We start from the raw sequence: 12,115 nt of genomic DNA, 5'->3' as shown, positions 1-12,115 counted from the left end.
AAGGCTCCTATACATAATGGGATACGGCAACACAAATGTGAATTTTTCTTAGAGTCGTAGAGCTGAGTTTTTGATACAATGTAATATTTGTAGACAAGGGTAGAAAACTACAAAAGCCAAGGAAAAGAAGAATAGATGTTAAACTTACCACAAAGTGAAAATTTAAGCAAGAGGGGTCAAATTTCACAAACTGAACCATTTTTATACACATGTTAAGTTAGATGAAAACTCACATCATATAATGTAACAATGCAATAACCACTTTTAAAGAAGACACTTAGTCCAACTTAACATCAAATTGACACACTATTTGGTAAAACAACACCAATATTGTTGTTGAACTAAAGATAATTATTTTGATAAATTCATTTGTAGGAACAAATGTAAACTAAAAATCTATATCATAAGAAGCGTATCCAATGATGCAAGTGGAATTGATGTGCCAGACCATTCATTCTAATAATCCATTGAACTTATTAGCAATATATAATATAAGAGGTGACATTTGCAACATCAATATAAAGAGAGTCACAAGAAAAAATCCAAGGGCAAGCAACTAAGAAAACAATAGAGAAATGTTCGCAAGTGATTTTAAAGAGCCTATATCACATCTCAATTCAAATGGAAACATTAACTCATTTGTATCAGTGTCCCATCAAATCTAGCAACATATATTTTCAATGGCGCCACTTCAGTTTTCAAAACTAATATTTTCTCAACGAATCCCCCAACAGGCAATGTGGTTGTCACCATTTTGACCCCCTTGAATCATGACTCTCACTCTTCAACATGCTATGCACCAGCTACCTTGTGCCTCACAAACCCCCTCCACTATACCTTCTAATTCATAGCGCAACTCATCAACAATGTTGTGAAGGCAAAGATGTGCACTCCTCGTCTCCCACAGAACATCATGCAAGCATGTAGTTTGCATTTGTATTTCCTTTGAGAAAGATTGCATTGCTTGGCCAACAACAATTGACAATTTCTCAACTTTAGCTTCAATCTTCTAAAAAATCCAAGACAATGATGAAGTAACCATAATCTCCACAACTCTTTGACACTTGGAGAAGCAAGGACATGCTTCTCCTCCTGTCTCATTTGTTGGGTAAGAGTGTGCAAGCCCCTCTTCCATTGCCACAAAAGACTGTGACTTAAGGAAAAGTTAGATGTAGCATTTCCCAACGTATCCCCAAACAACACATCGTAGCCTTACATCAAGAAGGAAAAATGAGCTTTGATTACAAAAATCTCAAAGAAATGAAAAGAAAGAAGTAAGCAAAGCGTACCCAATTGAATGGTACCAAGAAGGCAAGTGAAGACGAGATGTTTTTCTCACTGCAACTTTGATATTGTGGACGTCCATTGAATCTAGAGATGTTGCAAGCACTAATTTAGTAATTGTGCCATGCATAACAAGGAAAGATGATTGGCCACACTCTATCACCATACAAAAGACTAATCAACACATCAAAAATTGACTATTACACTTATATAATTTTGTGGAGAAGGGGAAGGATTGGCAAGTCCATTGAAAAAAGACAATCATGCAAAAAGAATCATAGCTTGTTACAAGAAAAATGATTCTTAAATATTTGAAAGTAGGTGTCAATACAATTTAGGTTTTCTCCATATGATACCATATGAAAAAACTTTGAATCTAAATACCAAATAAAGTGGCAGAATTATCTAGCTTTTTGCAATACCTTGAGGCACACAATGTTGGTAGTGTTGGGGTAAAAGGCCCTTGGGCCTGCCTGTGTATAATGACTGCCCATATTCTTTATTCATATATATATGAAAGTGCAATAAGGCTGTCATAACATTGTTGACAGCACCTACATTGTGTGTGCTCTTCTCTCCTGCGTCTCCTGCATCAATTGGTATTAGAGCCACTCCTTCGCGAGCTCTTCCTGGCATCTACACAAGGTATGAGATCTTGTTCTCTCTCATTCATTTCAATCCACATAGGTACAGCAGGGTTTACAAGTTGGGGCAGTCATTGATCAGCTTCCCCCCTTGAACTTGGCTTGTTGAGGCTTGGTTTGGAGGCTTCTATTGGCTTCCTTGAGCCCCCTTGTGGCTCCCTTGGGGCCCCCCTTCATCAAAAGCCTAATCATCCCCCTCCCTACAGTTTGCACTAATTTTTGGTGCTTGAAAGCAGCTCGTGATCCTCTTCCTTCAGCTCCCCTCCTTGTTGGCACTCTTTGGCACTTCAAAATGACTTCATGAGAGCCCCCGACGCTTGGCATTTGATCTTGACACTTGGCATTTGACTTGGCATTGATTTGTGGGCTGATTTGCTTCAGTCCAAGATTGTTCACAGATAGTTTACAACAGTGCTACATTAGCATTTTATGTTTGGGCGACATTGGCATGGACATTGGTCGTCCAGTTGGTCCCGAATGCTCCCCGAATGATGTGGGAATGTATGCCTATCATGTGAGATGGTTTTGGAGTTGATCTTGTTCAGCCATTGACTATTTTACATAGTCCATAGGCAGCCCAAAATAGGGCAGCCCCCTGTCATTACATTTTATGCTCACGCTACATGGTCATTTGATGTCCGATTATGCTCGATTGGTGCCTATATGTCTGAGAATGTATTCCTATGAGTTGGCACTTGATTTGAGATTGGTTTGAGCATTATTTTACTCAGTTTTGGGCTGTTATTTTCTACTGGAAACTTCAGGGCTGAAGCCATTTAAGCTATAGTTGGGTTATGCCTATTGGTCACAAGGTGCTCCCGGCTACTCGATATGATATCATGATGTATTTGGACTATGCCACATGTCTTGTTTATGCTCCAGAATGCTTTTGAGCTGAGATTAGAGCTCAATTTGGGTTTTAATGTCACTTCTTTGGAGTTGGCATTTCATCTATGACATAGTTTATGCCTAGGCTACCCAGTACGGGTTATGATGTCTTGGTGAATGCTTTATGCTTTGGCTGTGGATGGCAGTTGTTTGAGCTCGTCTCGACATTCATCTGAGTATTCCCTTGAGCAGTTGGACATTGACTTGGCTTTTTCCATTACGACTTGGCTTTTTCCGTTACGACCTTGGATGCTATACGGGATTTGATGCTCTGATTATGGATCTTGGCTATTAATTGGATGCACTTACAGGTATTGAGTAGTGAACTGCTCCCTTATTTTGGCAGTTGCCTATTGAGTTGTGATTGCTCGTTTGCATTTGATATGCGGGATACTTACTGATCAATGGACTTGGATAGTGCTTGGGATTTACAATTATGGCCATCCTGCTTCTCTATTTTATGGCATCTATGCTATTTGGGCTGCTATTGCCCGTATATGTCAGGGAGCAATTGATCTTTATGGCCACCCATGTATGCACAGAGCCTCTTACCTATAGCCTCTTACCTATACGCTTTTACACAAATATTTGGGCTTTTATTGGAGCTTGATTCTTACAGGTTTATTTGCCACCTGTTGTTCTTAGCTGTTGGACATGTATGTCAGTACATGGTATGAGACACTACAAAGTTATGTATACTCCTATGTTTCGGGGATGCTTATGCATTTATGGATCCGAGGCATGCTTATGCTTTTATGGCTGTGAGCTACAGTGGTTGGATATGTCATGATTTTGTCTGCTAGGCTGGCTTGTCCATGTGGGAGCTTTTGTATCTATGGTTGATGCCTTTGTGTTCTCCCCTTCTGGTTTGGATGAGTCCCCTTTGCAGTATGTTATGACGACTTCCAGCTCTTCTAGTCATGCAAACAGCCCTCTTGATGAGCATGTTATCTCTTATGAGAGTTCCCCTGATTCTTTGAGCTCCCTGGATGTATCGGACAACCCTACTCATACTATTATAGAGCAGTTGTCCTCTTCTACAGGTTTTACAGGTTCTATTTGCTTTCATTGTGGAAAGACAGGTCATGTGAAGAGTAAATGCTTCAAGTGGATTAGAGAGCACAAAAGATTGCGCCACACTAGACATGAGAGCAAAGTTAGTGATACAATAAGTGAGACCACTGTTGATAGTGGTATGGTGCATGTAGTTACCCATGATGATGCAGCTGAGCCTAGACTCCTGGCATTGTGTTACCCTGTAGATTACTTGCTCAGTGATATAGCCTATACCTTTGATTGGCTTTTAGATAGTATGGCATCTTGTCATGTTACTCCGCATAGAGCTTGGTTCTCTTCTTACAGGGAGGTTGATGGATGTATTTCTTTGGGCCTTGAGCAAGATTGTCATGTTATTGGTACAGAGGATATACACTTGGCTTTGCCAAATGGGTCTTCTCTTATGCTCCGTAATGTCTTACATATACCTACACTCAGTAAGAGCCTGATCTCTGTTAGTCAGTTGCATGGTGCAAGGTATCTTTCCAATGTGCCATCTAATTTGCACTTCACCTTGTATACCCATTTGCAACCAATAGGCATTTTGCCTTCAGGAAAATCAACCACTTCTATGTCCCACTCCCTTAATAAACAATATCTAGAAGGATTTTATGCATGGTATGTCCTTAGCACTTACCCTTCTCCTCCAAGTGTCATTTTGAGCCAATGTTGAATATTCCTCATCCATTGCCTTACACCAATGATCATCCAAAATAGATTCAGAAAACTTTGTGGGTTCCTTGAAGCTAGTGCCTTTTGCCATTTATGCATAGTGCCTCATAGTGTAGCCACTGTATGTAAGCCTATCCATAGGCTTCCTGACTCTCTTTGATCTCCTCAACTGAGGTGTAGTATGAGACTCTCCTCTCTCATGAGGTGATACATATCTATGTCTCACACCAAGAGTCACAACTGATGGAATACCAAACTCACTATCCAAACTGTCAGTGCCATGTGAATCATAACCACAAGTGAGTGGTCTTGTAACATCATCAAGTTTTCCTTTGCCTTTATCCACATTTCTCCCCCTCACTGACATACCCGTGTCAATATGGACAAAGATGAAGTCCTCAACCTGACTTTACAGGCAAAGGTTGCTTCTATGCATACCACATCTAGATTTTCTTATGGCTTTTGGACTGAGGCCCTTATTATGGTAGTCTACTTGGTTAATTGGGTGTCGTGTTTCTCTTTGGGTGTTATTACTCTGCATGAGGCATGGAGTGGCATGAGACCCTTCTATGATCACTTGAGGATGTTTGACTGCCAGGCATCTGTTAGTATGCCACATGAACCTATGTCACGTAGATGCATACTCCTTGGTTATGGAGATGGTGACTTTACGGCTTACAGGTTTTGGGATTTAGATGCCTAGCAGGTTCTATACAGCCACCATGCTGTCTTTTATGAGACATAGACACCTCTCAGACCTCTTGATGCGTGTTCAGTGCGCTTTACAGCAGCTGATTCTACAGCTGTATGTCAATCTTCCGCTTTGCTAAGGCCGCATGCTATCTTGAGACCCCGTTTGACTTGTGTCCGGGATGTTGGTCCTCTTTTGATGATTGACCTTGGAGAGTCTGTATGCTCTCCGATGTCTTTTATGCGTTGCGACGATGCTATGTCCCACTCTGAAGCTTTACAGCCATGCACTTATGAGTTGTGTTGCTTGCTTCATGGGAAGCAGTCATGGATTGCTCTATTGTCTAGAGCTATGGGATCACTTATCTCCTGGATGTCATGGCCTCAGGGATGCTTGAATCTTCTTGTGAGGAGGTTCCCGCCACTTATTGCACATCTCACTTTTCGATTGGGCTTTGGGTGAGATGTCATGATTCCTCACCGTGTCTCCTTTCTTTTGTTTTGTTTTTTCACTCCCTGGCCCATTGCCCTTTTAGTGGGAGGTTGTTGGGGTAAAAGGCCCTTGGACCTGCCCGTGTACAGTGACCACCCATATTCTTTATTCATATATATATATATATATATATATATATATATATATATATATATATATATATATATATATGAAAGTGCAATAAGGCTATCATAACATTGTTGATAGCATCTACATTGTGTGTGCTCTTCTCTCCCGCATCTCCTGCATTCCTTTCAAGTAGTGGTAAGAGAGTTTGCAATTTTTTATCTTCCAACAAATCCTTTACAAAATTAGCACATCTCACATGGCTAAAAGTAACATATAGCTGGCCATGGGAGAAAATTGGTGTCTTGAGATACATACCCAAGGATGTCAATGTTTGACCTTGAGACTTATTAATAGTCATTGAAAAAGCCAACATAATAGGGAATTGTCTTCTTTGCATGATAAAGGGAAACCCTGCAAACATCAAAATAAACACAATCGTATGTATAAATGGAGTAACACTAATATTAGTTCTAGTGATGGTTTCAGCCTCCCAGACTTTTCTGTGGAATTGTTTGCATATCAATCTTAAACTATTACAAAGGCCCATAGTAGGACTCAAATTTCTCAATAGTATCACCAGTGCATTTTTTTCAATACCAAACAATGTGGAGAAAATCTCCTAGATCAATGGTGTTCAAATACTCACTTGAGTAAAGGAATGAATTTGCATTTGTCTCAGTTATAGAATAAATATTGTAATACGTATGAGAATCCCTTGGAATTTTACATAAGTAGCAATGTTCAATGCATCAACTTCTTTATTACCATGTCCTTTGAAAAAATATGCATAATCTTTCTCTCAATCAATGTCCATGTACACATGTGAGATGAGATCATCCATGGTTGCATCTTGCAAAACCATAGGTGTTGGAATAGCAACCCAGTTACCATTATCCAAACAATTTCAACCAAGACAAAGAAGCCATTCAACAAAATCATGACTCCCATTGCCATCGTCGTGCATTGAAACTTGCATATTTTGAGTCAATCACAGAACATACATATGATTCCATAGAGGAGAAAGACAAAGGGTTGCATCCATTCTCTTTATGATCGCCCTTTAGCACAATGGGCAGGTTTTGACCAAAATCTCCTCCCAAAAAAATCACATTTTCTCCAAATGGCATATCACATTCCATCATATCCCTTAATGATCTACCTCAAAAGCATGTCGACTGCATCATTAGTGCCTCATCCAAAATAGCTAGCATTGCACTTAAATGTTGCATGATTAAGTACTCTTAAGCTCAAGGGAAATCTAAAACCTTGGCTGTGCAATATGTCCCTTTGGCAACAACAATGCTAGAATACCTGATGATGTTGCCAACAACACTTTTCCCTCCCCTCTAAATTTTGCGAGCAAGCAATTATACAAATATGTTTTTCCCAATCCACCTAGCCCATCCAAAAAGAAAACCATCTTATGACAGGAGGCAATAGCATCAAGTACAGCCAGGTATTCCCTTCTTTCACATTCATTCAAACTCGATTCCATTGAACATGCCTTATTTTGCTAACTCACAATATCAATATCTAGCTCCTCATGGATCAAAGGATTACTAGAAGAAGCTGACAACCCATAATTGGCCTAGATGGATTGGATCATAGAAAACCAACAATGTTGCAAACAACGTGTGTAATTGTTTGCCTATTTAAACCAACACAGCCTCGTCCATGCACATGAACCACTCTTGGATCATTTTCTAGCACAAGCACTTTGCTATGCACGCTGCTTTGAAAGTAGGATACAAAAATGCATCAATTGTATGAAGGTCCTCAAATGACTTACAACCTATCCACTATGTAAGAAGCATTCTCAAGTAGTAGAACTCACCATAATGAAAGGAGAAATAAAATATATGTGACCACAAACATCTCCGTTTTTTCACTTTGTCAAAGTTTTCCTTGTTGGACTCCAAACCCAATATGCTGAGGGAACTCTTGGTACAACCATGCATTAGCCATTGGATAGCTTTGATTGCAAACAAACCACTCCATCAAAGTTGTTCGTTGCATGTTGGCATTAGAAATTATTTTTCTTACAACATTATTGTCATGGAAGGTGACTACATTTTCCCTTGGTAGGTGCACATGCAAACGTATGACATCTAGCTTCTCATTGTGCAATTGGTATTCAAAAATCCTCCAACATGCCTCGGATGCTAGAATATATCTAGCGTCAATGTACATCTATTTCAACTACTATAGAACCATTCCCTGCATTGGGCATTCTCCCCTCTATAAATCAAAACCTTATTATTGCATGGTCATGTCCTTTGTACATGTATTTGTAAATGTGTTTTACAATAGAAATGGTAGAGCATACCTCCACATTAATGTTGCACTTTGTATTTTTTGGACAAGGATTGTAGAGCACAAGCCAAAGATTGTGCGAGGTAGGCACATCTAACCAAAACCTAAACCAAAACTCGTCTTCCATCAATTCTTCTCATGTAAAATAGGTAACCATGGTCATCTTCCACTATGGATTTTGCATAATAGCATGGATAATTCCTAGAACATTTGCCATTCACCATGCAAGGACTTTTTGGTCCAAGATGCCCACATGGGCCATCCATGTTGCAAGCTACAACAATGTCAAATATAGCTCAAGAAAATTTTCCCTATCTAGAAGTGTTGCACAAATCATTCTATCATAATGATCAACATCATTTGGCTTAAAAGCATCATGCAATATCATAAGTGAATGCAAGTGTAGCAAGCCTCATTTTTGAAACTCCAATACTATCACGAAGCCTACAACTTTCAAATAGACTTTTCTTCACAAGTGTTTCCATCATGTCCTTATGTTTCTAAAAGAAGACTCTAGTGGTTAGGTCTAGCCTATAATGCACTGTCTGACTAGGCAACAAAGCATTCTTAATCTCCACCCACCTTGGATTACATGTGAAGGTAATGAAGAGATCAGATTACCCCTACTATGAACTATGGCCACAGCATCTTGGTATAGTTGATACATGTGCCAAGGGCCTCCCATAAATGAGGATGTAAGAAGAATGTGCTTACCAACAAATCACCCAAAAATGATATATGGCCTATCATTGGAATTAATTATATTGGCAAGGGATGAATAAATCTCAAAACAAAAATTGGATTGATTAAGATAACACCATGTCAACCTACATTGTTCAATGTTGCAATATGCATCCACCATAAATTGTTGCAATAGTCTTCCACCTCGCATCATGCATGTTATGGTGTCATCTCACACTTGTAGAAAATATGCATAGTACTCCATCTATGTAACACACTTGTAGAAAATATGCATAGTACTCCATCTATGTAACACAATCTTTGTCAGGCACATGTTCCAAATGTGAGCCAAACAACATATACTATCATTGATTGTAGAGTAAGGGTTTTTTCAAGTGCCACCTATTTTCTCCATTTGGAAACAAAAGAATGTATAACAATGGCATGTAGCTTTGATGGAGATTGGACATAGTGACACATATGACATTCCTTGTATAAACATTTATGTCATGATGTTGTAGGCTATCATTATTACCTTGGTCCAATATAATAGCAACAACCTCATAGAGTATTGTTGCAATGTTGCTCGTCCCTTTGTAATAGTCATCATTATCTCTATTGGAGGGTTTTCTTGAAGCATCTCTCCAACATTTCGAAAGGCTATTGTGTAAATGTTGCTAATATGCATCATTGCTTGCAATGAAGAAAATATGCATGAATCAAAGCCATGCATTATTGACCTTCTATTTTGAAGTTCATACTCAATATTGCAAACATATAAGTGGGTAAACTTTGGTCTTGTTCGATTGCCAATATTAGGTATCGTAGACCCATTATGCTGATATACATAGCTATGAACCTCAAAAGGTGTATCCATTCCCACCACCAAGCAATGACTCATCTATCTCAACAGCCAAGGAAATATGAGAAGAACAAAAACTGCTTTACTTTTAAATGAATTCATACAAAGATGGCTCTGTCCATCCATGTGTTTCCACTGTGAAGCTTATATGGTGATCCAAATAGATGATAGGTGAAGAGCTTAAGCCTAGCTAGAAGAACTATGATTGGGTGAAAGATAGATTGACAATTGCTTTGGAGGGGTCTTCCTTTTGTGGCTTGGGAAGGTAGTCTAGTTGGCATATCTGACCATATTATAACCTTCCCTAGTCAACTAGGGAATATTTCCATAACTATCCCCAAACCCCGTCTAGTAGACCACTGGCCCCCCTGAGATCCCCCTAGCAAGGGACCACTTTCACGTTCTCCAAACCCCAAAATAGGGATCCCTAATAACTCACACACCTCGTAACTTGATGCATTGTGCCTCTAGTTGCTACCAATATAACTACTCTATCTAACCCAAAGGCTATATCCACAAAGGTCACCTTTTTTGCCATCTGGTCACATAAACCTCATTTGACATACAAGTCAGGACCCAACCAATCAATGTCTGAACTTACACATAGCTTCTCCACATAATGAGGGCCTTACAACTTAGAGCACCATGGATAATTGGTGGCACCTTGTGAGGATGGGGCACTGAGCACATCTAACAACCCCCCTCAATGTCCACCCGCAAGTAAAATACATCCTTAGCCCAATGCTAAGTCTTTGAAGATGAACTCAAAGCATATCCTTTGTAAGAGCTTTATTGAAGATATTTGCTCCATTCTTCTCCGTTGAGCAATAGAACTCTACTATCCCATCCTCGATCAAGCCATGTACATAGTGATACTAGATCTCAGTGTGTTTGGTACATGCATGAAAAAGTAGATTTTTGGCAATGGAAATGTAATTCTAATTGTCATATCTTAGCACAATTGGATATTCATCCTATACTCCCACATGCCATAGTATTCTCCTTAACCATTCTGCTTCACATGTAGCAAAACAAGTGGCCTTGCAATTTGCTTAGGTAGAAGATAGTGCCACAATTAGTTGCTTCTTCCTTATCTATTAGAAGATTCATGAACCCAAAGAGAAACAATATCCAAAATTTGATTTCTTGGAATCATTGTCACTTGCGCAATTTGAGTCACAGTTCTGTGAGGACTTTGACAACTATATGTGATACCATAGTCAAGAGTTTCCTTCAAGTAGCTAAGTATCCATATCCCAGTATCCTCAATGGGCAACTTTACATTGACCTCCTAGGTATAGCTATCTCGCTGCACTTGGTCATTCCAAATGCTTTCAAGATCTCCCATGCATAATTCTTTTGAGAGATGAAAATTTTCTAAGCTATTGCCAAACTTCAATCCCTAAACAATAGTGCAACAAACCCAAGTCTGTCATTTCAAACTCAAAACTCAAAGCCTTTCAAGTTTGGGATCATATTTGTATAGTCACCTATAATAAGAAGGTCATCCACATATAGGATAATCACTACAAATGTTTCACCATCCCTATAAACATACAAGTTAGCATTTGAGGCACATCTTTTGAAATTTAAGCCTAAAAAGAATTTATCTATCCCACTGATACCATGCTCTAGGGGCTTATATGAGCCCATACAATGCTTTCTTTGTCTTATAGACTTTGTTCTGAAAATGGGGCCCTCAAAACCTAGTGGATGATGCACATACTCCTCTTCCTTGAGATCGCCATTTAAGAATGCTGATTTAACATCCATTTGGTAATCTATCCACTTCTTATGAGTAGCCACTGCAAGTATTGTGTGAATATTGGTCATTTTGGTAGTTGGAGTGAATGATTCTTAAAAATCAAATTCTTTAACCTATGAAAATCCTTGCAGAACTAACTAGCTTTTACTTTTATAAGCTCTATGATCACAATAATCATATGCCTTTGTGAACTTTCTCCTCATCATCTGAAGACAATGCTTCCTCCTTCTTGAGGGTAGGGACAACTCTTGGGACATGTTCAAAGTAGTAAACTACTTCTTTGCTGGGATGATAAAGTGGAAGAATTTATATTCTCCTCCTCCACTATATGTGGCTACTCCTTGAACACCACATCACAGCTCACTATGATCTTCTTTACCTCTTAGACATACGATTTGTAAGCCTTTTGTTCATCACTATAACCTAAGAAGATACATTTTGTGCTTTTTGGTTTTGACTTCTTTCTCTTATCCTTTGAAATGTGTGCATAACATTCACATCCAAAAGTTCTAAAGAGTGAGACAGATGGTTTCTTTCCAATATAGGCCTCATGAGGAGTTTGGCCCTTAAGAGCCTTTGTATAGCTTCGATTGAGAATATAAACTATAGCATTAATAGTTTCTATCCAAAACTAGTTAGGCAATCCCTTGACCTTAAGTCTGCATATTGCCATTTCCACAATGGTGCAATTGCAGCAT

Source organism: Lygodium microphyllum, chromosome 18 (genome assembly GCF_053477565.2).
Source record: "Lygodium microphyllum isolate KBCC chromosome 18, Lygodium_microphyllum_v1.1.10, whole genome shotgun sequence".
NCBI classification, from domain to species: Eukaryota; Viridiplantae; Streptophyta; class Polypodiopsida; order Schizaeales; family Lygodiaceae; genus Lygodium; species Lygodium microphyllum.
The sequence above is the reverse complement of the archived record's forward strand: the minus strand, read 5'-3'. Positions refer to the sequence as shown.